At 35.5% G+C, this 25204-nt stretch overlaps 1 protein-coding gene and 1 pseudogene across 3 annotated transcripts in view; one reads left to right on the plus strand and one right to left on the minus strand.

Annotated features, from left to right (window-relative positions):
- Positions 1-25204, minus strand: part of LOC144308202 (dachshund homolog 2-like) — a 530849-nt gene that overhangs the window by 305340 nt on the left and 200305 nt on the right. The gene's annotated exons all lie outside the window — the stretch shown is intronic.
- LOC144308199 (protein C-ets-1 pseudogene) overlaps positions 1-25204 on the plus strand; it is a 66221-nt pseudogene that overhangs the window by 22088 nt on the left and 18929 nt on the right. Inside the window, exon 2 of the transcript XR_013374788.1 lies at positions 9420-9524. The product of XR_013374788.1 is annotated as a protein C-ets-1 pseudogene (transcript). The remainder of the gene's footprint in view (positions 1-9419; positions 9525-25204) is intronic.

Consider the following 25204-nt stretch of genomic DNA (forward strand, 5'->3'; position numbering starts at 1 on the left):
TATAGTGCTCAATCATAAAAGAGAATAAAATCTTGCCATTTGAAACAATGTGGTTGGATCTAGAGGATATAATGCCAAGTGAAATAACTCAACCAGAGAAAGACAAATAACATATGATTTCATTCATATGTGGAATTTAAGAAACAAAAGAAATGAACAAAGAAAAAGAGAGAAAAAAAACCTAAACTATTAACTATAGAAAATGAACTGTTGGCTACCATAGGGGAGGTTGGTGGGGGGATGGGTGAAATTAGGTGAAGAGATTTAAGAGTACACTTATCCTGATGAGTCCTGAGTTATGTATAAAATGGTTGAATCACTATTGTACACCGAATCTAATAAACACTGTATGTTAAGTATACTGTAATTAAAATTAAGACTGAAAAAATAAGTACATTAAAAAAAAAACAACATTCTTTAAAAATCTATAAGGACTGTAATTTGGCTCTTTTGAGCTTTGGTGCACTTCTTAGTAGTACAGAAACAGAAGCCTCACCATAATGGCCACTCCAAATATATATGGTTGGTTCATCACTCCTCTGTAATCTCTTGCAGTAGCATTTTTGTTAAATCTCCTTTCAGAAAGTCAGTCAGGGAAAGATAAATATCACATGATTTCACTCATATGTAGAATTTAAGAAACAGAACAAATGAACAAAAAAAGAGAGAAAAGGATAGACTCTTAACTAAGAGCAGATGGTTACCAGAGGGCAGGTGGGTGGAAGAATGGGTGAAATAGGTGAAGGGAATTAGGATTACATTTATGGTAATGGGCACTGAATATAGAATTGTTGAGTCACTATATTGTACACCTGAAACTAACACTGTATGTTATATTATTGGAAATTTTAAAAATTAAATTGAAAAAAGTATTTTTGTCATTTGCTTGTTTTGAAAGGTAATTGATTTTCTGCTTAAAACTTTGTAGAAAGATTTCTAAATAAATCACAAATGCAAATATGTATCTGGGGTTAGGAAAAACAGGTGGGAGTGAAGGAAGGCGAAACTCTGTTTCACCTATTCTTATGTTCTGTTGCCTGACTTTTAGAACTATTTGATTTTGCTTTATAGATCACTCACTCCAACTATTTTGAAACGATATTTATTTATTTATTTATTTATTTATTTATTTATTTATTTATGGAGAAAGAGAGAAAGGTTTGGGAGGTGGGGTGGAGGAGCAGTAAAGAGAATCTCAAGCAGGCTCTATGCTGGGTGTGGAGCCTGTCTCAGGGCTTGATCTCATGACCTGAGCTGAAATTAAGAGTTGGAAGCTTAACCAACTGAGCCATTAGGCATTCCAAAATGACACTTTCTTAACGTAAAATATACTCATGCATACCAAATCAATAATAATGTGCACTTTCTTAATTCAGTGGACCTCATATTACTGGATTAGAGCACTCATTTTTCCTTTTACCAGAGATTCCCTCACTTTTCTATTTGTAGAAAACTTTCTACACTCAATAGAACTGTTTTGGCTGTTACCATATACACATAATACACTAAGTTCAAAAACCATTTAAATCTTCTATGACCTGAGATTCATAGGTTATTTTTTATACTTTAAAATTAACAAATATTAAAACATTCTTGTTATAATTATCCAATAAATATATAATGCCCATGAATTTATGGTTCTTTTATTAAGAAATTAAAACTTCCTTAAAAATTAAGACTTTACTTGACTTTAAAAATTGTTTCATTTCTTGCCAAGTGTGAGAATGTCTTTTACAATACTGCTTAACATTAACTATGGCTCTAGGACTTAGGGATTACAAGTTAAATACATACACTTTATTTTTGACATTCAAAATAAAATGTGACTTCTATACTTCTGAATTTGTTCATTCTGTGTGTCCATTTACATTTCCTTATACTTTGCCAAGTAATCAACATAGGAAAATTTCATTGAACAAGCAGATGATGCTACAAATATTATCAGCTCAGTATAAAGCAGCTCTCATCTGAGTTTCATGGACTTGGCCTAGAATGCTTTGTATCCCCCTCTAATATCTCTTAGTCTCCTGAAATTACCTTTTTGCTGCCTCTCCTCACTTGTACGTCTGGCTGTAAAATTAAAATCATGCATAAAGGACCTAGAATTCACTAGAACTTATCTTTATTGCTGAAATATACATATGACCACATTCTTATGAAAATACTAACAAAATGGGGTTACACATGTTCGAGAACAATGGGCCAGACACTATACTCAATATACCAGTACAGCCAATAGAACTATTACCAACCAACGTCCTACAACATACAAAGATAAGTAGTAAGGGTATCTACAAAGCTTACTAGCTCCAATCATCAACATTACTGGACAGCATCAGAACACCAAAGACTCTCCCTCCCTCACATATAGGTTATGACTAGAAGTTGATTCTGCATTGGCTGAGACTTAAGAGTTTAATGAATGTTTTAAATTTGTTGAGATCATATTTATCCTGTACTACTGATAAATACATTTTCATACTTTGATTCTTCTAACTTGTAGTGTGTGGGTGCAAGGCAACAAAGTTAATGGCAATGATTGCTACCCATTACCCTTCCCTGATTGGAGTCAGTTTAGTAGAGATATGGAATTCATACTTTTGAAACCTAAACTCAGAGCACAGAATCACATTTGACAATTGAGAAACAGCATACAAAACACATGACAAGAGGCAACATAATATCACAAAGTGAGAAATCCAGTTAAGAACTCACAGAATCATCAGATTTGGGCAGCCTGGGTGGCTCAGCGGTTTAGCATCACCTTCAGCCCAGGGCGTGATCCTGGTGACCTGGGATCAAGTCCCGTGGCAAGCTCCCTACATGGAGCCTACTTCTCCCTCTGCCTGTGTCTCTGCCTCTCTCTCTCTCTCTCTCTCTGTCTCTCTCTCTGTCTCTCATGAATAAATATATAAAATCTTTAGAAAAAAAGGACTCACAGAATCATTGGATTTAAGTTTTTTAGTCCTTTGAAGATAAATTGAAAATTCACTATCAAATATCACATAGTAAGTCCTACCTCTAATGAGGGTAACTAAATAAAGTGTTACATTCACTGATTATTCAAAATTACTTAAAACAGAGCATTTTACAGATATGGTCATCTCTTTGATATGATATACTCCAATGGATTTGAAACTGGACTCTAAAGAAAAGTAAAGTGCTGGTGGTTAGTAGAAGGAAAGATAAGAGGGAGCCATTTATTTCTATCCCTTCAATTAGTAGTGAAGCCAGTTCTTTTTTCTACATGATATACTGGGAGTCTGAACTGCTGTACTTTACTACCCACCACCATTTGACAGCTGAGAAAATTAACCCCTGAGATGTTCAACTTTTTTGGCCAACTATACATAGAAAATTAATGCCAGAAGTCCCTGACTCCTAATTCAAGATATTGTCCCTGAATTCATCACCCTGCTTCCTCTACTATATATCAGGGAACAACTTTTTGAACTCTCCCTCAAAGATGATCATATCTGTTTTATTCTCATGGGAACATAATAAAGTAGACAGATGTGCTACACATTTAGATAGTAAAAGAAATAAGACAAGATCGGTGTCTCCCTTGATCTCTAAGCAAGTGCTTTTTCTATACCACACTGCTTTTGAAGAAAAGGCTGCAAACGGGAAACCAAGGCTGCCAAATGTGTTGCATTTGGTCTGCCCAAAGCTATGAAAATCTGAGAATTTTATATAAAATCTGAATTTCCAATAGATTCTCTAAAAAAAAAAAAAGACTTTCCAAAAGATCTAGTCCCACATATTTACTGGCTTAACAAAATTAGATGAAGTAGAAAAGCAATGGTTACCCATAGACAGAGCGTGTACTCCTCTGTCCCCTACAGAATTATGGTCCCACGATGTCCTATAATCTTATATGTGGCCCTCTAAATTAATTTATATTATCTCCCTGGTTCCAGTAGGAATTTGAGTTTTATGGCCACTATTTTAAAGTTTGTGTATATAATTTACTTCAAATATTAGTCAATTTCCTCATAGAAACTATGAGATGTCTGGAAATTTCCATATATGTATACACTATTTAAAGTGCTAGATTATTTATCTACTTAAAAAGTCATATGCACTTTCTTTAATGAGGAAAGACAACCTTTAACTTTTGAAGTAGAACCATTTTACTAGTTTCCATAGGCAAAAAAAAAAAAAATACCTAAAGTGAGTCGTGTTAAATGAAAATATTCAATAAGAAACTGATTATACTCAGAGAAATCTTCTAATTCAATCAGAGTAGTAGCCATATCATATATTTAAAATCTAACAAATCAATAGCATGTTTCCTATGCTTCAATATGTGTATACCTTGTGAAATTATTGTATACCTTATATACAATTCTGTCAATTATAGTTCAATAAACTTAGAAAGAAATGTTTCTTATGCTTTGAAATAGGAGTCATCTGTTAATCTGGTATATACTGTCAAATTTTGGGAGCTACTAAATCAGGCTTTAACTATTCCTTACACATACAAGATCTTTTAGTCACGTAACTTCTTTTTCTGGCCCAATACAATAAATAAAATATTGACTGGGAATAAATGTAACAAATAAATAGGACATAAGTCAAACAATGCTCTGTCCCTCCCCAAAACTTCAGCTGTAGAGTACAAATGGCCAGCAAATATGTGTTGGTGAAACATCTTTAGGTTCTCTTTTGAGACATGATTGAATCATATTAGCTGTTGTATTTCCACTGTTGGAGCTATTAGGGAGCTTTTCTCACTCTCTTAGCTAATAACTTTATTCATCTTATATGTCAACTCTTGCTCCACAGCAGCAGATATAAAGCTATTTAATCTTTTTAGGAATTCCAATTTTTTTACAAGCATGTAGGTTAAAAAAATGGACTGAAAAAATATTTCAATATAAAAGTTTAAAAATAAAGGCCTGGATATTTAGGCTTAGTTAAGTTTCCAGAAGACATCCAAACAAACTCTGATTCACTTAATTCTCCAAAAACACATTCTTATGATTCAAAGCCCAAACAATTAGAACTGACCATTTTCCTCCATTCAGAAATTTATTTCTCCTAGTACTACTTGGGAATAACAAAACCCTTGGTCATATTAAATATCTGCTTCTTCTGAAAGACTTTGATGCATCATCTTGACTCTTTTAAAAGTCAGTGAGATGTAAAATCAGAGTCTAAAGAAACAAGAAAAAGAAAAAAATAATATGGGATGAGGTAAGAATAAAGATAAACAAGCCTATGGCACTTTTAGAATTTGTACAAAAGGGAGCTTCAGGATATACATTGTATTAACAAAGGCTGCCAATATAATTTAAGGAATGGAAGACTATGCCAATTGTATCTGACAGATGATCCTTTATACAAACAGAACTTTGTCAATCCAGTCTGTAGAGTCTCAGTAGATTCAATGATATTTCTCATATGTCCTACAATAATAAAGAATCTCAGAAATAGAATTATAGTTCAGAATATGTGTTTTTCATGGCAATGATCATAAAAAATGAGATTAACACGCTCTTCTCACAATACAGTAATAATTATATTTTCTATGCACAATATATGTCCCATCAAGGAGACAAACTAAATATTTTTAGTGGTACTATAGATGCATCTCAAATAGGTTTTTCAATAATATATTTCCACTTACTCAACCTCAGTAAATATCAGTCACACAAATGAATTATTAGATAAACTACCTGAATAACTTATTGTATAAAACTATGAACATACCTCAGAATCTTCATACATTTTAAATCCCTTAATGTTTTGGCATCTTTGTCCATAATATTTCTGTTGGAAAATTTTTTCCTTATAATCTTGCTATCCATGTTTGTAGGTTTGACTAAAGACACAGAGTGACCCTTTGAATATTGTCCTTTGATCTGTATGGGGTTCTAGCTAGCCTTTTATAAGGGCTTTTTTAAACACTGAATACTAGTAATACATCATGTCATCTAGTTGATGATCATGTCTTATTATTGTATGTTCAGAATGACTCACAGAAAGCACTAAAGAAATGTTCCAGAAGCCAAAGAAAACATTTATTAAAACCTTTGAGGACTGGACACAATTACTTCTTTACCAGCTTCTAGTTAGCTTTAAGTTTGATGGTTTGATAATACACTTAGGTGATAGTAAGCTGACCCACTATCTAAATAGTGTGCTGCCTATGTAGAGAACTTAGTAGTAGCCTCCAATTTTGAATTATTAAAAGGTGCTTCCTTAATAGTATTTATAACAATGTGTAAATATTTTATCTATTTACTTGTTTAAAGATTTATTTATTTATTCATTCAGAGAGAGAGAGAGACAGAGACAGAGACACAGGCGGAGGGAGAAGCGGGCTCCATGCAGGAAGCCCAACGCGGGACTCGATCCAGGGTCTCCAGGATCACGCCCTGGGCTGCAGGTGGCGCTAAACCACTGCGCCACCGGGGCTGCCCTATTTACTTGTTTTAGATCTATCTTCCCTAGGAACACACAATCTCCATATAACAATGGGTTTAAGGTTGTTGTCCACTGTTTCACTCCAAAACCTAAGGAAGATGGTGGCACAGAATGGGCACCCAGTAAATATTTGTCAAATAATTGATGATGAATGATGGCTATGTGAAGGGACAATTAACTCACTCAAATTTATCACTGTAGAGTATTCAAGTTTATTTTCATAAAACATATTCTAAGAAATAATTTCCACTATACAGCACAATTTTCATCACTGATGAGGATGCTTAATTATATAAGGATAGCCATGGTGCTTTAGAATCTGAATAAACCTTCACGGAGTACCTAAAGTTGATCAGAAACTTCATGAATCCAAACTCAGTTGATGGCATCAAGTATACTGAATTATTGATGGATAAAAAATATAGATTCATTTTAAAATTATTCCTAGAGAAAAATATTCTAAAATTTTATTTTAATTATAACTTAACTTAAAAAAAAACATTTGGCTTGTTTCGTGAAGCTTAAATTGGATGTAAAATGCTGACAGTTCTGTGAGTAGAACTCAGCTAAGCCGTTTCTAAGAATATGAGTTCATTTGCCAATTAATCATTCTTGGTAATCCTATCTGGTTTGGTGTAGTACAGATGAAGACAATCAAGCAGGATTAAAAGCAAAGGAATCTTGGCCTAGATACACTCTCAACGTTTTACTAAATGGCAGGAGTGGGAATGAAGAGGGTTACTTACTTGAAGGTCTGTTAAATCCCTTACTTTTCATCCCCTGACTTAATCCCTAACAAGGACCACTCCACTGTCAAAAAATAAAATAATAAAATAAAATAAAATAAAATAAAATAAAATAAAATAAAATAAAATAAAATAAAATAAAATGCAAAGCATGTTCTTTTCCCATCAAGACACCAGAGGCAGTTACTTAAAATTAGAAATGGTTACCTTTTGAAAAACTAGATCTAACTCATTTATGTGTCTAAAATCTTTTGTTCAACAATATCTTTCTTTTTTTTTATTTTTTATTTATGATAGTCACACACACACACACACACACACACAGAGAGGCAGAGACACAGGCAGAGAGAGAAGCAGGCTCCATGCACCGGGAGCCCGACGTGGGATTCGATCCCGGGTCTCCAGGATCGCGCCCTGGGCCAAAGGCAGGCGCCAAACCGCTGCGCCACCCAGGGATCCCCAACAATATCTTTCTTATATTAAATAATAACATCTTACTGTTATATAGTTTTATAGTTAATGGAGTATTTATTCTTTATTAAGCAAAAAAATAAATAAAATAAAAAATAAAAATAAAAAATAAAAATATTAAGCAATGGAGTACAACTATTCTGTGTGTGAAGTGGGTTTGAAATATTGTCTCACTTTTATATATCTAAGACTGAACCTGAAGTGTTTTAAATCTCAGTCCATGCTCTTCCACTTTTTGTTGTTGACAATATTTATCTATCAGAATATGACTAAAATATGACTAAAATGTATCAAACTTTTTTCCTTGATCATCTTGTCACTTCATGATATGTGAAAAAACAGCTTCTTTTAAGAGTTAAAGGAAGCTCTTCAAACATGCTTATAATTGATATCTAACAGTTTGTTTGCTGATCCCATAGAGGCCACATTTATCTCTTTATCCTATGAAAAGCAGCTTCTTTTTCTTTTAAAGATTTTATTTACTTATTCACGAGACACACAGAGAGAGAGAGAGAGAGAGAGAGGCGGAGACACAGGTAGAGGAAGAAGCAGGCTCCCTGCAAGGAGCGCAACATGGTACTCGATCCCCGATCCCGGGATCACACCCTGAGCTGAAGGCAGACACCCAACCGCTGAACCACCCAGGCCCAAAAAGCAGCTTCTTATTTAAATATTCCACAAATATTTACTGATCATCAACTATGCACAAAAGCCTCTTTGCTATGGACTACGTAGAATACAAAGATTTTTCAAGCATGATTCCTAATATCAAGAATATTTCAGTCTAAAAAAGACTGATAAGTCATAGTTCCAAATTGTTACATTGAAAGTCTGTGAATGGTAAACCACCCAACTTCTTGGCATAGAGTAGGCACTCAAGAATATCTGATGAACAAATGTTGAATGCATGGGTGATATAAACTAAGTGCTATAAGAATTTAGATGAAAATATCCATTTTACCTGAAGTGGTCACTAAATCATTATAGAAGAGTGAAATTGATTTGAGTCTTGAAGATAGGTTTTGAAAAACAGAGACAGAAAGAGGGCAAAAACACTTCAGGAAATTGCAACTGACAGGATGTGCAGGATGAATTGTTACAAAAAAGTTTGGAGGTAAGACCAGATAGGAGTTTACTGCAATGTTCTCGGCATGAAATGACCAAGTAGATAGATATGAGAATCAAAAAGAAGGGTCATGTGCAAAAAGAAAAAAAAAAGTCTAAAGCTAACATTAATATGATTGGAAGCCTAAATTAACATGAAAATAGAGTATAAAATAGAGCAAAGGAGAACTCTGAGTTTATGACTTTGTTTCCATGAAAAGTTACTCTCAAACTTGCATGAAACCACGTTATAAATGATTTCAAATAACCACCTATTCTGGAAGCAATAGTGTTAACAGAAAGAACAATGAACAAGGCATAAGAATACCTCGGTATTAGTCTCAACTATGCAATTAACTACCTGTGTGCCCATGAACAAATGACTTTCCTGTTCTTACATCCGAGTATCCTAATTTGTAAAGCCAGGATTGGACAAATTGACCTCTGTGGCCCATCATAACTCAAATACCCCATGGTTCTCTGATTCCTAAGTTGCTGACTATCTTCCTAAAATATAAGTAGATTAAAATGAAATTCCTCTGAGAAATTAGTGGCAATTGCAACTTAGTTGCCACTCCTAATACATACTATTTTTCCTTTGATTTATAGTTATTGGAATGTCTGTTAGTGGTATTCAGCTAAGGGTATATCCTTTCTATGTTTCAGAAAAACACTGACTGAAGACATTTTATTTCATAGAGGAAATTAATAGAACATTATTCTACTTACATGCTACAGAAAGATGGACTTAGAACGCTGACGAGTACAGAGGTCTGTTTTGGCAAGTTTCATTTCTATTAAATTTTACACATCTCTTTTACAATAATCGGTGTTGTAATAAAAAACAAAGTCGACATTATCTATCTATATGTATATTGAAGTGAGTTTATTTTCAATTAAATCTTCTTCAACCTGTGCTCTTTAAAGGTTACAGAAATTCAGGATTCTATACTGTCTTCACGGCTCATACCTTGCAGCCCCAAGGTCAACCTAATTCCCCTTTTCAAATGCTACATCTTTTTTTTAATATGGTAGCCAGAACTAAACACAATATTCTAAGTGAGGTTATAGGAATGCTGTAATCTCATTGTATATCCTTTAAATTTTTAGACCTTTCCTATAACCATGTGTGCAGGTAAAAATAAGCTGCCATTCATCAAGAAAGCCACTGTTATTTTCATTTCTCCTCTAGGCAGTTTTATCTTGGACTTCCTGATTGTAAATTCCTATAAATAAAGAGAATAAATTACCTAGTTTGATTAACATTTGGAAGATTAAAACACATCACTTCTACTGACTGCCGTCTACCAACTCATTTCATCCTCCTCAGATAAAAGTGAAAGGATATATGTACATTTTCATCTATTTATTGGTATGTTCACATTACCTAACCCCATGAGTGTCTGTTGACTTTATTACTTAAAATTCAAACAACTAAAACCAAGAACCATAACTAATGGATATCTCCCTTTAGTGTCTAGCAAAAGATCATGCAGACAAAAACACCTAATTACAAAGTGGTTATAATGAACATTTAAAAGGACTGTGGGAAAAAAAAAAGGAAAAAAAATAAAAGGACTGTGAAACTTTCTGGCCCCTACCTCTATTGTGAATAAATTACTATACTCCTTTTTAATACTAAACTCAGGTCAAATAATATGTTGATCATAACGTTATCTCTGATAGACTAATTTTTATCATTTTTAAAGTACATAACTGAATTATGGCTCATTCCTCTCTGCTCATATAGCACATTTTGCATGCTTTTGTTATATCAGTCATTAAGCTTGTCTCCCTCAGTAGGCTGTGAGAGCAACAAAATCTAACTACTAATCAGCTCCAACATTATAAAACACTATTAAAGTTTTTTTTTAAGTTTTTAAAGACACATGCTTCATAAAAAGTATTTCAGATGATGGTATTTGTTTCAAATGTGAATGTCAAGATAAAGCTCATTATTGTTCAGGTATTATATCAAATCTGTGATGCAATGAAATATTGCTTTTTTATCCATATCCATTTTTAATTGACAAGCAAAGAAAGACAAATATGAGGAAACCTATTTTATGTTCAGTTCCGTTACTGCCAGGTGACTGGAGGGTTTAAGAGGGGAAAGGAAAAGAAAATGGGATAAAATACTAGGAAGGGTGCTTAAGTACTGCTGTGGTTTTCTTTGTCCTTTTTCTAGATTTGTTTTTTCTGGGTGCTAACCTTTATGTAAAAAAATATTTATGATGTTATTAATAATAAATATCTACAGAAAGAGTTTTCTCCATTTAGTACAATCACTAGTGCAAAGGGAAAGCATATGATACTTTTTTAAAGATCTGGGAAAATGAATGCACATGGATATTCACCCCCACCCCCGCCTTCCTCCCCTTCCACATATTCACCAAATGAATGAGAACATATAATGTTTGTCCTTCTCCGATTGACTTATTTCACTCAGCATAATACCCTCCAGTTCCATCCACCTGAAAGCAAATGGTGGGTATTTGTCATTTCTAATGGCTGAGAAATATTCCATTGTACACATAAACCACATCTTCTTTATCCATTCATCTTTCGATGGACACCGAGGCTCCTTCCACAGTTTGGCTATTGTGGACATTGCTGCTACAAACATCGGGGTGCAGGAGTCCCGGCGTTTCACTGCATCTGTATCTTTGGGGTAAATCCCCAACAGTGCAATTGCTGGGTCTAGGGCAGGTCTATTTTTAACTCTTTGAGGAACCTCCACACAGTTGTCCAGAGTGGCTGCACCAGTTCACATTCCCACCAACAGTGTAAGAGGGTTCCCTTTTCTCGGCATCCTCTCCAACATTTGTGGTTTCCTGTCTTGTTAATTTTCCCCATTCTCACTGGTGTGAGGTGGCAGTTCATTGTGGTTTTGATTTGTATTTCCCTGATGGAAACTGATGCAGAGCATTTTCTCATGTGCATGTTGGCCATGTCTATGTCTTCCTCTGTGAGATTTATCTTAATGTCTTTTGCCCATTTCATGATTGGATTGTTTGTTTCTTTGCTGTTGAGTTTAATAAGTTCTTTATAGATCTTGGAAACTAGCCCTTTATCTGATAGGTCATTTGCAAATATCTTCTCCCATTCTGTAGGTTGTCTTTTAGTTTTGTTGACTGTATCCTTTGCTGTGCAAAAGCTTATCTTGATGAAATCCCAATAGTTTATTTTTGCTTTTGTTTCTTTTGCCTTCATGGATGTATCTTGCAAGAAGTTACTGTGGCTGAGTTCAAAAAGGGTGTTGCCTGTGTTCTCCTCTAGGATTTGGATGGAATCTTGTCTCACTTTGAGATCTTTCATCCATTTTGAGTTTATCTTTGTGTATGGTGAAAGAGAGTGGTCTAGTTTCATTCTTCTACATGTGGATGTCCAATTTTCCCAGCACCTTTTATTGAAGAGACTGTCTTTCTTCCAATGCATGGTCTTTCCTCCTTCATCGAATATTAGTTGACCATAAAGTTCAGGGTCCACTTCTGGGTTCTCTATTCTGTTCCATTGATCTATGTGTCTGTTTTTGTGCCAGTACCACACTGTCTAGATGACCACAGCTTTGTAGTACAACCTGAAATCTGGCATTGTGATGCCCCCAGATATGGTTTTCTTTTTTAAAATTCCCCTGGCTATTCGGGGTCTTTTCTGATTCCACACAAATCTTAAAATAATTTGTTCTAACTCGCTGAAGAAAGTCCATGGTATTTTGATAGGGATTGCGTGAAACGTGTAAATTGCCCTGGGTAACATTGACATTTTCACAATATTAATTCTGCCAATCCATGAGCATGGAATATTTTTCCATCTCTTTGTGTCTTCCTCAAATTCTTTCAGAAGTGTTCTCTAGTTTTTAGGGTATAGATCCTTTACCTCTTTGGTTAGGTTTATTTCTAGGTATCTTATGCTTTTGGGTGCAATTGTAAATGGCTTTGACTCCTTAATTTCTCTTTCTTCAGTCTCATTGTTAGTGTATAGAAATGCCACTGATTTCTGGGGAGTGATTTTATATCCTGCCACACTGCCAAATTGCTGTATGAGTTTTAGCAATCTTGGGGTGGAGTCTCTTGGGTTTTCTATGTAGAGTATCATGTCATCGGCAAAGAGGGAGAGTTTGACTTCTTTGCCAATCTGAATGCCTTTAATATCTTTTTGTTGTCTGATTGCTGAGGCTAGGACTTCCAGTACTATGTTGAATAGTAGTGGTGAGAGTGGACATCCCTGTCTTGTACCTGATCTTAGGGGAAAGGCTCCCAGTGCTTCCCCATTGAGAATTATATTTGCTGTGGGCTTTTCGAAGATGGCTTTTAAGATGTTGAGGAATGTTCCCTCTATCACTACACTCTGAGGAGTTTTGATCAGGAATGGATGCTGTATTTTGTCAAATGCTTTCTCTGCATCTATTGAGAGGATCACATGGTTCTTGGTTTTTCTCTTGCTGATATAATGAATCACATTGATTGTTTTTACTATTGTTGAACCAGCCTTGTGTCCCGGGGATAAATACTACTTGGTCATGGTGAATAATTTTCTTAATGTACTTTTGGATCCTATTTGCTAGTATCTTGTTAAGAATTTTTACATCCATGTTCATCAGGGATATTGGTCTGTAATTCTCCTTTCTGGTGGGGTTTTTGACTCGTTTTGGAATTAAGGTGATACTGGCCTCATAGAACGAATTTGGAAGTACTCCATCTCTTTCTATCTTTCCAAACAGCTTTAGGAGAATAGGTATGGTTTCTTCTTTAAACGTTTGATAGAATTCCCCAGGGAAGCCATCTGGCCCTGAACTTTTGTGTCTTGGGAGGTTTTTGATGACTGCTTCAATTTCCTCCCTGGTTATTGGCCTGTTCAGGTTTTCTATTTCTTCCTGTTCCAGTTTTGGTAGTTTGTGTCTTTCCAGGATTGCGTCCATTTCTTCTAGATTTCTTAATTTATTGGTGTATAGCTGTTCACAATAAGTTTTTAAAATTGTATTTCCTTGGTGTTGGTAGTGATCTCTCCTTTCTCATTCATGATTTTAATAATTTGAGTCTTCTCTCTTCTTTTTAATAAGGTTGGCTAATGCTTTACCTATCTTATTAATTCTTTCAAAGAACCAACTCCTGGTTTTGTTGATCTGTTCCACAGTTCTTCTGGTCTCAATTTCGTTGAGTTCTGCTCGAATCTTTATTAACTCTCTTCTTCTGCTGGGTGTAGGATCTATTTGCTGTTTTTCTCTAGCTCCTTTAGGTGTAAGGTTAGCTTTTGTATTTGAGTTCTTTCCAGTTTTTGAATGGATGCTTGTATTGCGATGTATTTCCCCCTCTGCTTTTGCTGCATCCCAAAGATTTTGAATGGTTGAATCTTCATTCTCATTAGTTTCCATGGCCCTTTTTAATTCTTCCTTAATTTCCTGGTTGACCCTTTCATCTTTTGCAGGATGGTCCTTAACCTCCCCGTGTTTGAGGTCCTTCCAAACTTCTTGTTGTGATTTAGTTCTAATTTCAAGGCATTATGGTCTGAGAATATGCAGGGGACGATCCCAATCCTTTGGTATTGGTTCAGACCCGATTTGTGACCCAGTATGTGGTCTATTCTGGAGAAAGTTCCATGTGCATTTGAGAAGAATGTGTATTCAGTTGAGTTTGGATGTAAAGTTCTGTAGATATCTGTGAAATCCATCTGGTCCAGTGTATCATTTAAAGCTCTCGTTTCTTTGGAGATGTTGTGCTTAGAAGACCTATTGAGTGTAGAAAGCGCTAGATTGAAGTCACCAAGTATAAGTGTATTACTATCTAAGTATGTCTTCACTTTGGTTATTAATTGATTGATATATTTGGCAGCTCCCACATTCGGGGCATATTATTGAAGATTGTTAAGTCCTCTTGTTGGATAGATCCTTTAAGTATGATATAGTGTCCCTCTTCAGCTCTCACTACAGTCTTCAGGGTAAATTTTAGTTTATCTGATATAAGGATGGCTACCCCTGCTTTCTTTTGAGGACCGCTTGAATGGCAAATGGTTCTCCAACCTTTTATTTTCAGGTTATATGTGTCCCTCTGTCTAAAATGAGTCTCTTGTAGACAGAAAATAGATGGGTCCTGCTTTTTTATCCAGTCTGACACCCTGCGCCTTTTGATGGGGTCATTAAGCCCGTTCACATTCAGAGTTACTATTGAAAGGTATGAGTTTAGTGTCATCATGATATCTATTCAGTCGTTGTTTTTGTGGATTGTTCCACTAAACTTCTTCTTAAAGGGGAATTTTAAGAGTCCCCCTTAAAATTTCTTGCAGAGCTGGTTTGGAGGTCACATATTCTTTCAGTTCCTGCCTGTCTTGGAAGCTCTTTATCTCTCCTTCCATTTTGAATGAGAGCCTTGCTGGATAAAGTATTCTTGGTTGCATGTTTTTCTTTTTTAAGACCCTGAATATATCCTGCCAGCCCTTTCTGGCCTGCCAGGTCTCTGTGGAGAGGTCTGCTGTTAACCTAATACTCCTGCCCATAAAAGTCAGGGATTTCTTGTCTCTTGCTGCTTTAAGGATCTTCTCTTTATCCTTGGAATTTGCAAGCTTAACTATTAAATGTCGAGGTGTTGAATGGTTTTTATTGGTTTTAGGGGGGGATCTCTCTATCCTGGATCTGAATGCCTGTTTCCCTTCCCAGATTAGGAAAGTTTTCAGCTATGATTTGTTCAAATACATATTCTGGCCCTCTGGCCCTTTCGGCGCCCTCGGGAACCCCAATTAAACGTAGATTTTTCTTCCTCAGGCTGTCGTTTATTTCCCTTAATCTATCTTCATGGCCTTTTATTTGTTTGTCTCTTTTTTCCTCAGTTTCCCTCTTTGCCATCAACTTGTCTTCTATGTCACTCACTTGTTATTTCACCTCGTTAACCCTCGTCGTTAGGACTTCTAGTTTGGGTTGCATCTCATTCAATTGATTTTTAATTTCTGCCTGATTCGATGTAAATTCTGCAGTCATGAAGTCTCTTGTGTCCTTTATGCTTTTTTCTAGAGCCACCAGTAGCTGTATAATAGTGCTTCTGAATTGGCTTTCTGACATTGAATTGTAATCCAGATTTTGTAACTCTATGGGAGAGAGGACTGTTTATGTTTCTTTCTTTTGAGGTGAGGTTTTCCTTCTAGTCATTTGCTCAGTGCAGAGTGGCGAAAAACAAGTTGTAGTAGGAAAAGGAGAAAAGGACAGAGAGAGAAGGAAAGAAAAGAGAAAAAGAAAAAATTAAAAAGGAAGAAAAAAGAAAAAAGAGAAGAAGAAGAGAAAGAAAAAGAAAGGTAAAGAAGACTGGGGAAGCAATCAGAAATCAGAGAGCAAAAAAAAAAAAAAAAAAAAAAACCCACGGGGGAGTATCTTCTGATTCTGTATACTTTAAGTCCCTTGACTTCCCCTGGAACTTGTCCGTTTAGCTGGTCTTCTGGGGGAGGGGCCTGTTGTGCTGATTTTCAGGTGTTAGCACTTGGGGGAGCTGCTCTGCCCCCTGCCTGTTGCAGGGCTCAGTGGGGGTTGTTTACCCCGTGAGGCCCCAGGAGGAACAGCCCCAGTGGTGGGGCCAGCTCTGGAGCCCTGGATTCAGCTCCGGCAGTAACTCTGGAGGTCTCCGTCTGCAGGGCCTGGAGGCTCCGGGGCGGGGCCGCTGATCTGCTCAGCTCGGAGCAGGAGCGTCCTTGCTCTCCTGGGCCCTCCCGGCCTCTGCCTGTCCCGGGGGGAGGCCAGATCCTGGGCTGTGTCCCCAGCGCCCAGGCGCCCAGTGTTCCCGGGCCTTCGCTGTTGGATTCGTGCTCCCGGCCGCACAGCCGCCTCTGCACGGAGCCACCGCCCAAGCCCCTCGGAGCTGCTCCGGGTCCCGCGGGGCACGTGGCAGCCCTTTAGGGAGCTCAGCGCACTCTGCTTGGGCGCAGTTGCTCTGTTAGTGTCCCAGGGAGCCCGAGGGCATCCTCGCCCCTCCTGGGGTCCTGCTCCAACTCCCTGGGAGCCCCTTTCCGCCCGGGAAGGTTGGTGCAGCTCCTGCTTCTCCGGGACGGGGCTCTCCTGTCCTGGGGGCACTAGCCCCAGCCTTAGCCCGGCTCCTCGCGGGGCCCCTCCTCCTTGGAGGCCTTTTGTTTCTTTCTTTCTTTTTCCCTGTCTTCCTACCTTGATAGAAGCACGAACTCTTCTCACTGTAGCATTCCAGCTGTTCTTCTTTAAATCTCAGGCCGAATTCGTAGATTTTCAGGATGATTTGAAGGTTATCTAGGTAATTTGGTGGGGACAGTTGACTTGGGGACCCTACTCTTCCGCCATCTTGCCCCTACTCCTAATTTCAGTATTGTTAACATGCAGTGCTATATTAGTTTCTTGTGTACAATATAATGACTCAACAATTCTATACATTACTCAGTGTTCATCAGAATAAGTGTACTCTTAAGTCCCTTCACTATTTCACCCATCACCCTATCCACTTCCCCTCTGGTAACTGTGAGTATGTTCTCTGTAGTTAAGAGTTTGTTTCTTGGTTCGTCTTGCTTGCCTTTTGTTCCCTTTATTCATTTGTCTTTCTTAAATTTCTACATATGAGTGAAATCATATAGTATTTGTTTTTCTTTTTCTTATTTTGCTTGGTATTATACTCTCTAGTTCTATCCATGACATTGCAAATGACAAAATTTTATTATTTTTGATGGCTGAATAATATTCCATTGCATATTAATATACCACATCTTCCTTATCTATTTATCTCTTAATGGACTCTTGCACTGCTCCCATAATTTGTAAATAATTGTAAAAAATGCCACATTAAACATAGAAGTGCATGTATCCCTTTGAATTAGTGTTTTGTATTTCTTGGGTAAATACCTAGTAGTGAGATTACTGGATCTTAGGGTAATAACATTTTTAAGTTTTTGAGGAACCTCCATAATGTTTTCCACAGTGGTTACACCAGCTTGCACTCCCACCAGAAGTGTACAAGGATTCCTCTTTTCCACATACTCTCCAACATTTGTTGCTTCTTGTGTTGTTGATTTTAGTCATCCTGACAGGTTAAGGAGATAGCTTATTACAGTTTTGATTTGTATTTCCCTGATAAGGAGTGATGTTGAACATCTTTACATGTGTCTGTTAGCCACATGGATGTCTTCTTTGGATATATATCTGTTCATGCCTTATGCTCATTTTTAAAATGGATTATTAATTTTTGGGGTGTTGTTTTCTAAGTTCTTTATATATTTTAGATACCCTTTATCAGAAGTGCCCTTTGCAAATAAATATCTTCTCCCATTCCAGAGGTTGTCTTTTAGTTTTGTTGGTTGTTTCCTTTCCTGTGCAGAAGATTTTTATTTTTACGTAGTCTTAGTCATTTCTTTTTGCTTTTGTTTCCCTTGCCTCAGGATATGAAACTAGAAAAAGGTTGCCATGTCTAATGTCAGAGAAATTACTGCCTCTGGTCTCTTCTAGCATTTTTGTAGTTTCAGGACTCACATTTAGGTACTTAATCTGTTTTGAGTTTATTTTTATGTGTGTGGTGTAAGAAAGTGGTCTAGTTTCATTCTCTTGCATGTAGCCATCTAGTTTTCCCAGCATCATTCATTGAAGAAAATGTCTTTTTTCCCCTTGCATATTCTTTCCTTCTTTCTCCAAAGTTAATTGACCATGTAAAAGGGGGTTTATTTCTGGACTTTCCATCCTGTTCCATTTATCTATGTGTCTATTGTTGTGACAGTACCTACTGTTGTGATGACTACACCTTTGTAGTATAACTTAAAATCTGGAATTGTCATACTTCAGTTTTGTTTTGCTTTTTCAAGATTGTTATGGCCATTGAGGATCTTAACTGGTTCCATACAAACTTTCAGATTATTTGTTCTTTCTTCTGTGAAAAATATTGTTGTTATTTTTATAGGGATTGCATTAACTGTGTAGATCTTGCTTTATATAGTACAGACATTTTAACAATATTTGTTCTTCCAATTCATGAGCACGGAATATCCTTTTCCCTTTAAGGAAAGATCTATTTATGTATTTGAAAGAGAGAGTGTGTGTAGAGTGGGGCGGAGAGAGAGAAACTTCAAGCAGATGCTCTACTGAGCACAGAGCCCTACACAGCGCTCAATCCCATGACCCATGAGATCATGAACTGAGCTGAAACCAAGAGTCAAACACAACTGACTGAGCCACACAGGCGCCCCTCCTTCTTGTTTGTGTCATCTTTAATATCTTTCATCAGTGTTTCAAGAGTATAGGTCTTTCACTTCCTTGGTCAAGTTTATTCTTATGTATTTTATTATCTTTGGTGTAATTGCAAATGAAATTGCTTTCTTAATTTCTCTTTCTGTTACTTCATTATTAGTATATAAAATTGCCACAGATTTCTGTACAGTGATTTTGTATCCTGGGACCTTACTTAAGTCATTTATCAGTAGTAGTAGGTTCATTGTTAAATTCTTTAGGGTTTTCTATATATAGTATCACTTTATCTGCAAATAATGAAAGTTCTACTTCTTCCTTGCTGATTTGGATGCCTTTTACTTATTTTTGTTGTCTGATTGCTGTGGGTAGAACTTCCAGTATATGTTAAATAACAGTGGTGAGATTAGACATCCTTATCTTGTTCCTGACCTTAGAGGAAACGCTCTTAATTTTTCAACATTGAATATGATCACTTTTACACCTTAGAATTTAGTCAGATTTTTAAAGTTTATTTCTTGCCTATCTTCATTTTTCTGTCAGTTTTGAACATATATTTATAATTTAATAATTTCCATTATTAAAATTAATGCCAAAAATGTTCTCTATCTCTGAATTTAAACCTCACATTATAACTAAAATCCTGAACTCTAAATTCTACATTCATCTTTCCTGGGCCATAATGACTTCTCTGTAAGACTCTTACTTGAATATTTAAGTTTAAAGGGTAACTAGCATTGTTCTAAAGAATAGCACTTCTTAAACACAATAAATATTTGCTGAGTGAAAAGCAAGAGTAACCTGAGGATTTTTCTGACATAATCTCAGTATGTTTTGTTATAGGTATAACCATTTGTAGGGAAGGAGATTTTTTGTAGGGAAGGAGATTTACTAAAATGGATCAGATGTTTATTTACTCTTTTGTAATTATTATAATTGTAACCATCAGGATAATATCTCATAAATTAATTTTCTTATTTTTTGAATTTAGAATGAGGTCTCTATTTTTTCTTAATTCTGCAAAATAAATCATTTTGTGTATGCCATATTTAACTCAATATCTAAAGGAGAAAAATGAATATAATTTATTCTATTAATCTTCTGTTCAATTGAATTTTCATTTTAAAATATTCATCATTCAAATGATATGTTAAGCACTGTGTTTAGAACATTTTACAATAAGGAGTTTATAAAATACATATATTTTCATAATACATAAATAGGCTTATACCTGATGAATAAAAAATTATAAGGCCTTAGTAGACCAATTAAGTTCATTGTATCTCAACACCTTAAAAATAAAGCCCTTAAACACTGTACTTAATTATGAAATTATCTTGTTTTACAGAAAGAAAAAGTGCTAACACAAAGAAAAATAATCTTGCTATGATTATACACACTGAAACCACCATTAAATCTCTTGAAGGGGTGATCTTGTCATAAAATATCAAGAAAATGACTGGAGTTCTCGTTTTTAAAACATTGAAACAAAATAATGAAATTAAAATTTTCAACAACAAAAATTCATATGTAAATGGATAAATGTATCATTATTACAATAATTACCACTCAGATATTAATCACATTTTTAAAAATGAATATTAAGTAATATTGACAATTTGTCTGTGGGAACCTTAAACACTCCAATGAAGACAGCAATGAAAAAAAATAAACAATCGGTTCTACACAGAAAATAATAAAATTATGTATCATTTTTCAAATTATATATTGTTGGTGAAAAATGTTTAAAAAGCAGGTACACTTTCTTCTTTAAAAAATATTTTGTGATCCTGGAGTCCTGGGATCGAGTCCCACATCAAGCTCCCTGCATGGAGCCTGCTTCTCCCTCTGCCTGTGTCTCTGCCTCTCTTTCTCTGTGTGTGTGTGTGTGTGTGTGTGTGTGTGTGTGTGTCTCATGAATAAATAAATAAAACCTTTTAAAAAGATAATAAATAAATTTATTTATTTGGGGGGTAGGGGCTGAAGTAGAAGGAGAGAGAGAGTCTTAAGTAGACTCCATGCTGAGTACAGAGCCCAACACAGGTTTAAATCCCAAGACCATGAGATCACAACCTAAGTCAAAACCAAAAGTCAAACACTCAACTGACTGTGCTACCCAGGCACCCCAAAAAGCAGGCATATTTTAAAAAGTCTTTCAAATTTTAGCAATTTGTCAGATGTGGCAGATAACAAAGCTGCTATTTCCGAAAGATTATTTGAAGTTTTACACGTGCTTCAAATTAATAATGTTGGTGTTAATGATGGGTTTTTCAAAGATCCTTCAGAACAGTAAAATGTATAACATAGCTCAAAATATGCTCATCAATAAAAATGCACATTTAGATCATCATGCAAAGACAAATATAAAGATTTTACAAAAATATTATTTAACTTGTAACTTTTTTTTATTTTAATGTCATTGGGATAAAAGTGTTTTTTGAATGAGTTATTTATTGGTCATATATCTGAGTTCAAATTTTTTGTTTGGGAAATTATTTTATACTGGCTTGTGAAATTTTTTCATTGCCAAAGAGCTAATGATTTAACCTTCTCAGTAAAGGATGGAAAATGTACTTGAATCAAAAAGGAATGCACATTAGCTGCAGACCTTTGGAAGAATGACACACAATCATATACATAAATAACACCACTGAACTATTAACAATAGCATGAGAGTAAGCATTTCGCTGATGCTATAAAATGTAAAGGTGTGCTTTTACCTTATAGGTTTTTCTTTAAAGATTTTATTTATTTATTTTAGCAAGAGAGGGAAAGTGAGGTGCAGAGGAGCAGAGGGAGAGGTAGAGAATTTAAGCAGTCTATGCTGAGTGTGGAGCTCAACTTGGGCTCAATTTCATGACCCTGAGATCATGATCTGAGCCAAAACTAAAAGTAGGACACTTAACCAATTGAGCCGCCCAGGTATCCCTCCTTATATGTTTTTCTTTTTTTAAATACATTTATTTTTTATCGGTGCTTATATGTTTTTCAAACACAGAAAATTATGTTGATCTTATTTTCTTGGGAAAAAAAAAGAAAATAGTGTTTGTAAGAAGTATCCATTTTAATCCGTGTGTGTGTGTGTGTGTGTGTGTGTGTGTGTGCTTCACCCTTTGCTCCATCTATCATTCCTTCATTGTTTTATAGAAAGATATCAACAGAATGGAAGTGTGCAGCACAGGGGGAGCATCCTTGGGAAAGAGATCATTCTGCAGGGTGACAGTGATCATGATACTGAAACATCTGTTGAACATTATTACCCTACAAACGCTTATAGTGCCTAAAGGAACAGAAGACATACAGATATATAAAACACATTGGATGCCATTAATGGATGCCATATAAACAATGAAGACTTAATTAGAGGAAAACAATCTTAGAGAAACAACAAATCAAAAAATGAACAGATGAATCAAATGTATTCACTAGACAGGCAGAAATAATCATTCTGGTCTATTAAAATCAGACTTTAACACTTTATTACCTTCCTCTTAGTTTCAAAGTGACCATACAAGTTTATGCTTTCTTTCTCTGGTCTAATGATATTATAAATCCTTGTGTTCTAAAATAATACAAAATGTCACAAATTACAGACAGTGGATATTTTTAATGTATATTATAAAAAATAGCTCAGATCATAGGTGACATTTCCACAAGAAACTAGTATTGCAATATATTCTATCTTCACTTTTCCTTTGGCTTTGCAATTATTTATTTTTTATTTTAAGTACAACTTAATCCCCTGTGTGGTGCTTGAACTCATGACTGCAAGATCATGAGTTACATTTTCTACTGACTGAGCCAGCCAGGTGCCCCTGAATTTATTTTTCTAAGTTGGTAATAGCATTTATATTCAGCATCAGAATCAACATAAATTAATCTTAATTATAATAAAATTAATTACCTGTAGGGAACTAAAGGTATGCTTTTTAGTTAAACATATGCAAGACAAAATATAATGGTCCTACTTTTCTCCCTTTTACTGATGGAACATTCTTGACTGACATATAACATCTCTTAACATGTCTCACTTCCCACTGACTATGAAACCTGGCTCTGTGACACTAGCTCATCATTTTTAAATCTGATATAAATGTTTTAAAAGTGAAAACTTCAATGATATTCTGTAGGCCTAGCCTCTTATTGAAAGAGCTCAAGTTTCCATCCAACCTCCATTAATCAGATTGTTACTAGCATATGTCAGATATAGGCCAGTGAAAACTGGACTTATATAAAATGCATTAAATTTCAATTTTAACAGAACTTTTAAAGAATCCCGTTACCAGTCATTTGCAAAACTGGGACTATATATGTTTTCTTTTTATGATCAAGAATAATCAAAGATAAGCTTAGAGGAAGAAAGAGCTCCTAAGAGGAATTCTTTACATTTTATTTATGTATTCATGAGAGACACAGATAGAGAGGCAGAGACATAAGGCAGATGCTCAACCACTGAGCCACCCAGATGCCCCCAGAGATTCAAATAGAAGATACCTCTCAGGAACTTTACTCATTTTTTTCTGCCATGTGGCTGGGTACTCTTTCTGACTGAGATTCATGATGAGTCTGTTCAGCAGCATTTGCAGGTAGCCAAATGATAAGAGGGTAGAAAGAAGGAGATTATCAGTTAGCAGCAGGGTAGGAGGAGCCTTGCCATAACTCCAAAATTGCTACCCAGATCTGGTGTGTGTGTGTGTGTGTGTGTGTGTGTGTGTGTGTGTGTAGGCTCAGAGAGTTAATTTGGAAAACAAATTTCTGTCTCAATTAAATCTACTCTGACTGGTACTGTGAATAAACTCATTTAACAAATGGAAAAAGTGATTAGAAGAAACACACATACTCAGAGAACTCTAGCAAGTAGTAAACATCTTATAAGTGAAAGTTTTCTATCTCTTAACAAGTTGACTGAAAGAATTATTTCTAATTATACACTTTATATATAGGAATATTGGTGTTAAGCCAATATTAAACAGACTATATTCAAACTAGACAAAATCCTGCAGGGGAAAAGCAGGAGAGTGGAGTTGGAAGGAAAAGTGATAGGGAGGATAAGGAAATATAAAATAGAGTGTGTGAAGGGGAAAGCAATCCATAAATCTAGTGTCCTTACTACCTATGATTCCTCCCACCCCACCCACACATACCCTCTACCTGGAAAACTGATCATCCTTAAAAACCCAGGTCAAGCGTTACCTCCTCTGTCCCTACAGGACTGACCTAAACTCATTGTTCTGGACTGAAAGACAGAAGATTGCTATCAATACTTTTGCCTGATGAGTATGCAGGAAAAAAAATCCCTTGGAAATTCATAAGCAGGATCTCTACTGGTATCATTTAATCAGTTCATTCCATTTAATCAAGAATACATAGGTCTGCCAATTCAACTTCATTCACTGGTTTACTGGCAAAAACAAGAATGAGCTTAAAAACAAGGATGTAATACTAAAGCATTACTTTAAGGCTATGCTTGGAAAAGCCATGAAAAAGCTTGGTTAAAATGGTATTGTTCTGTTGGAATTTATTTAAATAAATGAAGAATGTCACATAATAAATTTTCACTAAAAAATAAGAACATTTCTTTTTGTGCCTGATCCTATAAGTTAAACTGGCTTCTACAAGAGAAGCACTTACCTATATGCTTTCTTATAGAGAACTCAGGTTGCTTCCCATATGTAAAATATTGAGTGCCCAGACAGTTTAAAGCTCTAAAAGGAAGCACTTTTTAAAAAATTACTTCTTAAAAATAAAACACAGAACCAAGTGCCAAATGATGTGTAATACTGTTTGTACATAAAAATGATAAATTCAGAGGTTTCATAAATACAGATTTATCAAACATAAATACAATTTAATATAACTAAGAAAAGGCACTGAGAAAAATCAACTCAGAGGACCACCATTCAGCTGAGCTTCCATGGTTCATTAGCTCTTGGTTACATTTATTAAAATGATTGTGCAGTATGAGATACAAAAGAATCATAATAAAAAGATTCACAGATAAAAACAAAGATTACTGTAAAAAAAAAAGCAGCTTCCCACTCAAATATAACACCTTAACCTGAATGAGATTAATTTGATGTGTAAGAATATTTAACCAAATATCTTGAAAAGTCAACTTGTTCTTTTTCATTTTAAAAATTAACAGGGAGCAGAATTCAAAGCTGAATAGAATAGAGCTGTGTTTATAATAATAAAGATGTTAAAGATAGGAATGCTTTTTTGGAAAAGTCTAAATTCTCAGATTCACAGGAGCTAATATAAGTAACGCTCACCTTATTAAGAA

This window comes from Canis aureus, chromosome X (assembly GCF_053574225.1).
Source record: "Canis aureus isolate CA01 chromosome X, VMU_Caureus_v.1.0, whole genome shotgun sequence".
Taxonomy (NCBI): domain Eukaryota; kingdom Metazoa; phylum Chordata; class Mammalia; order Carnivora; family Canidae; genus Canis; species Canis aureus.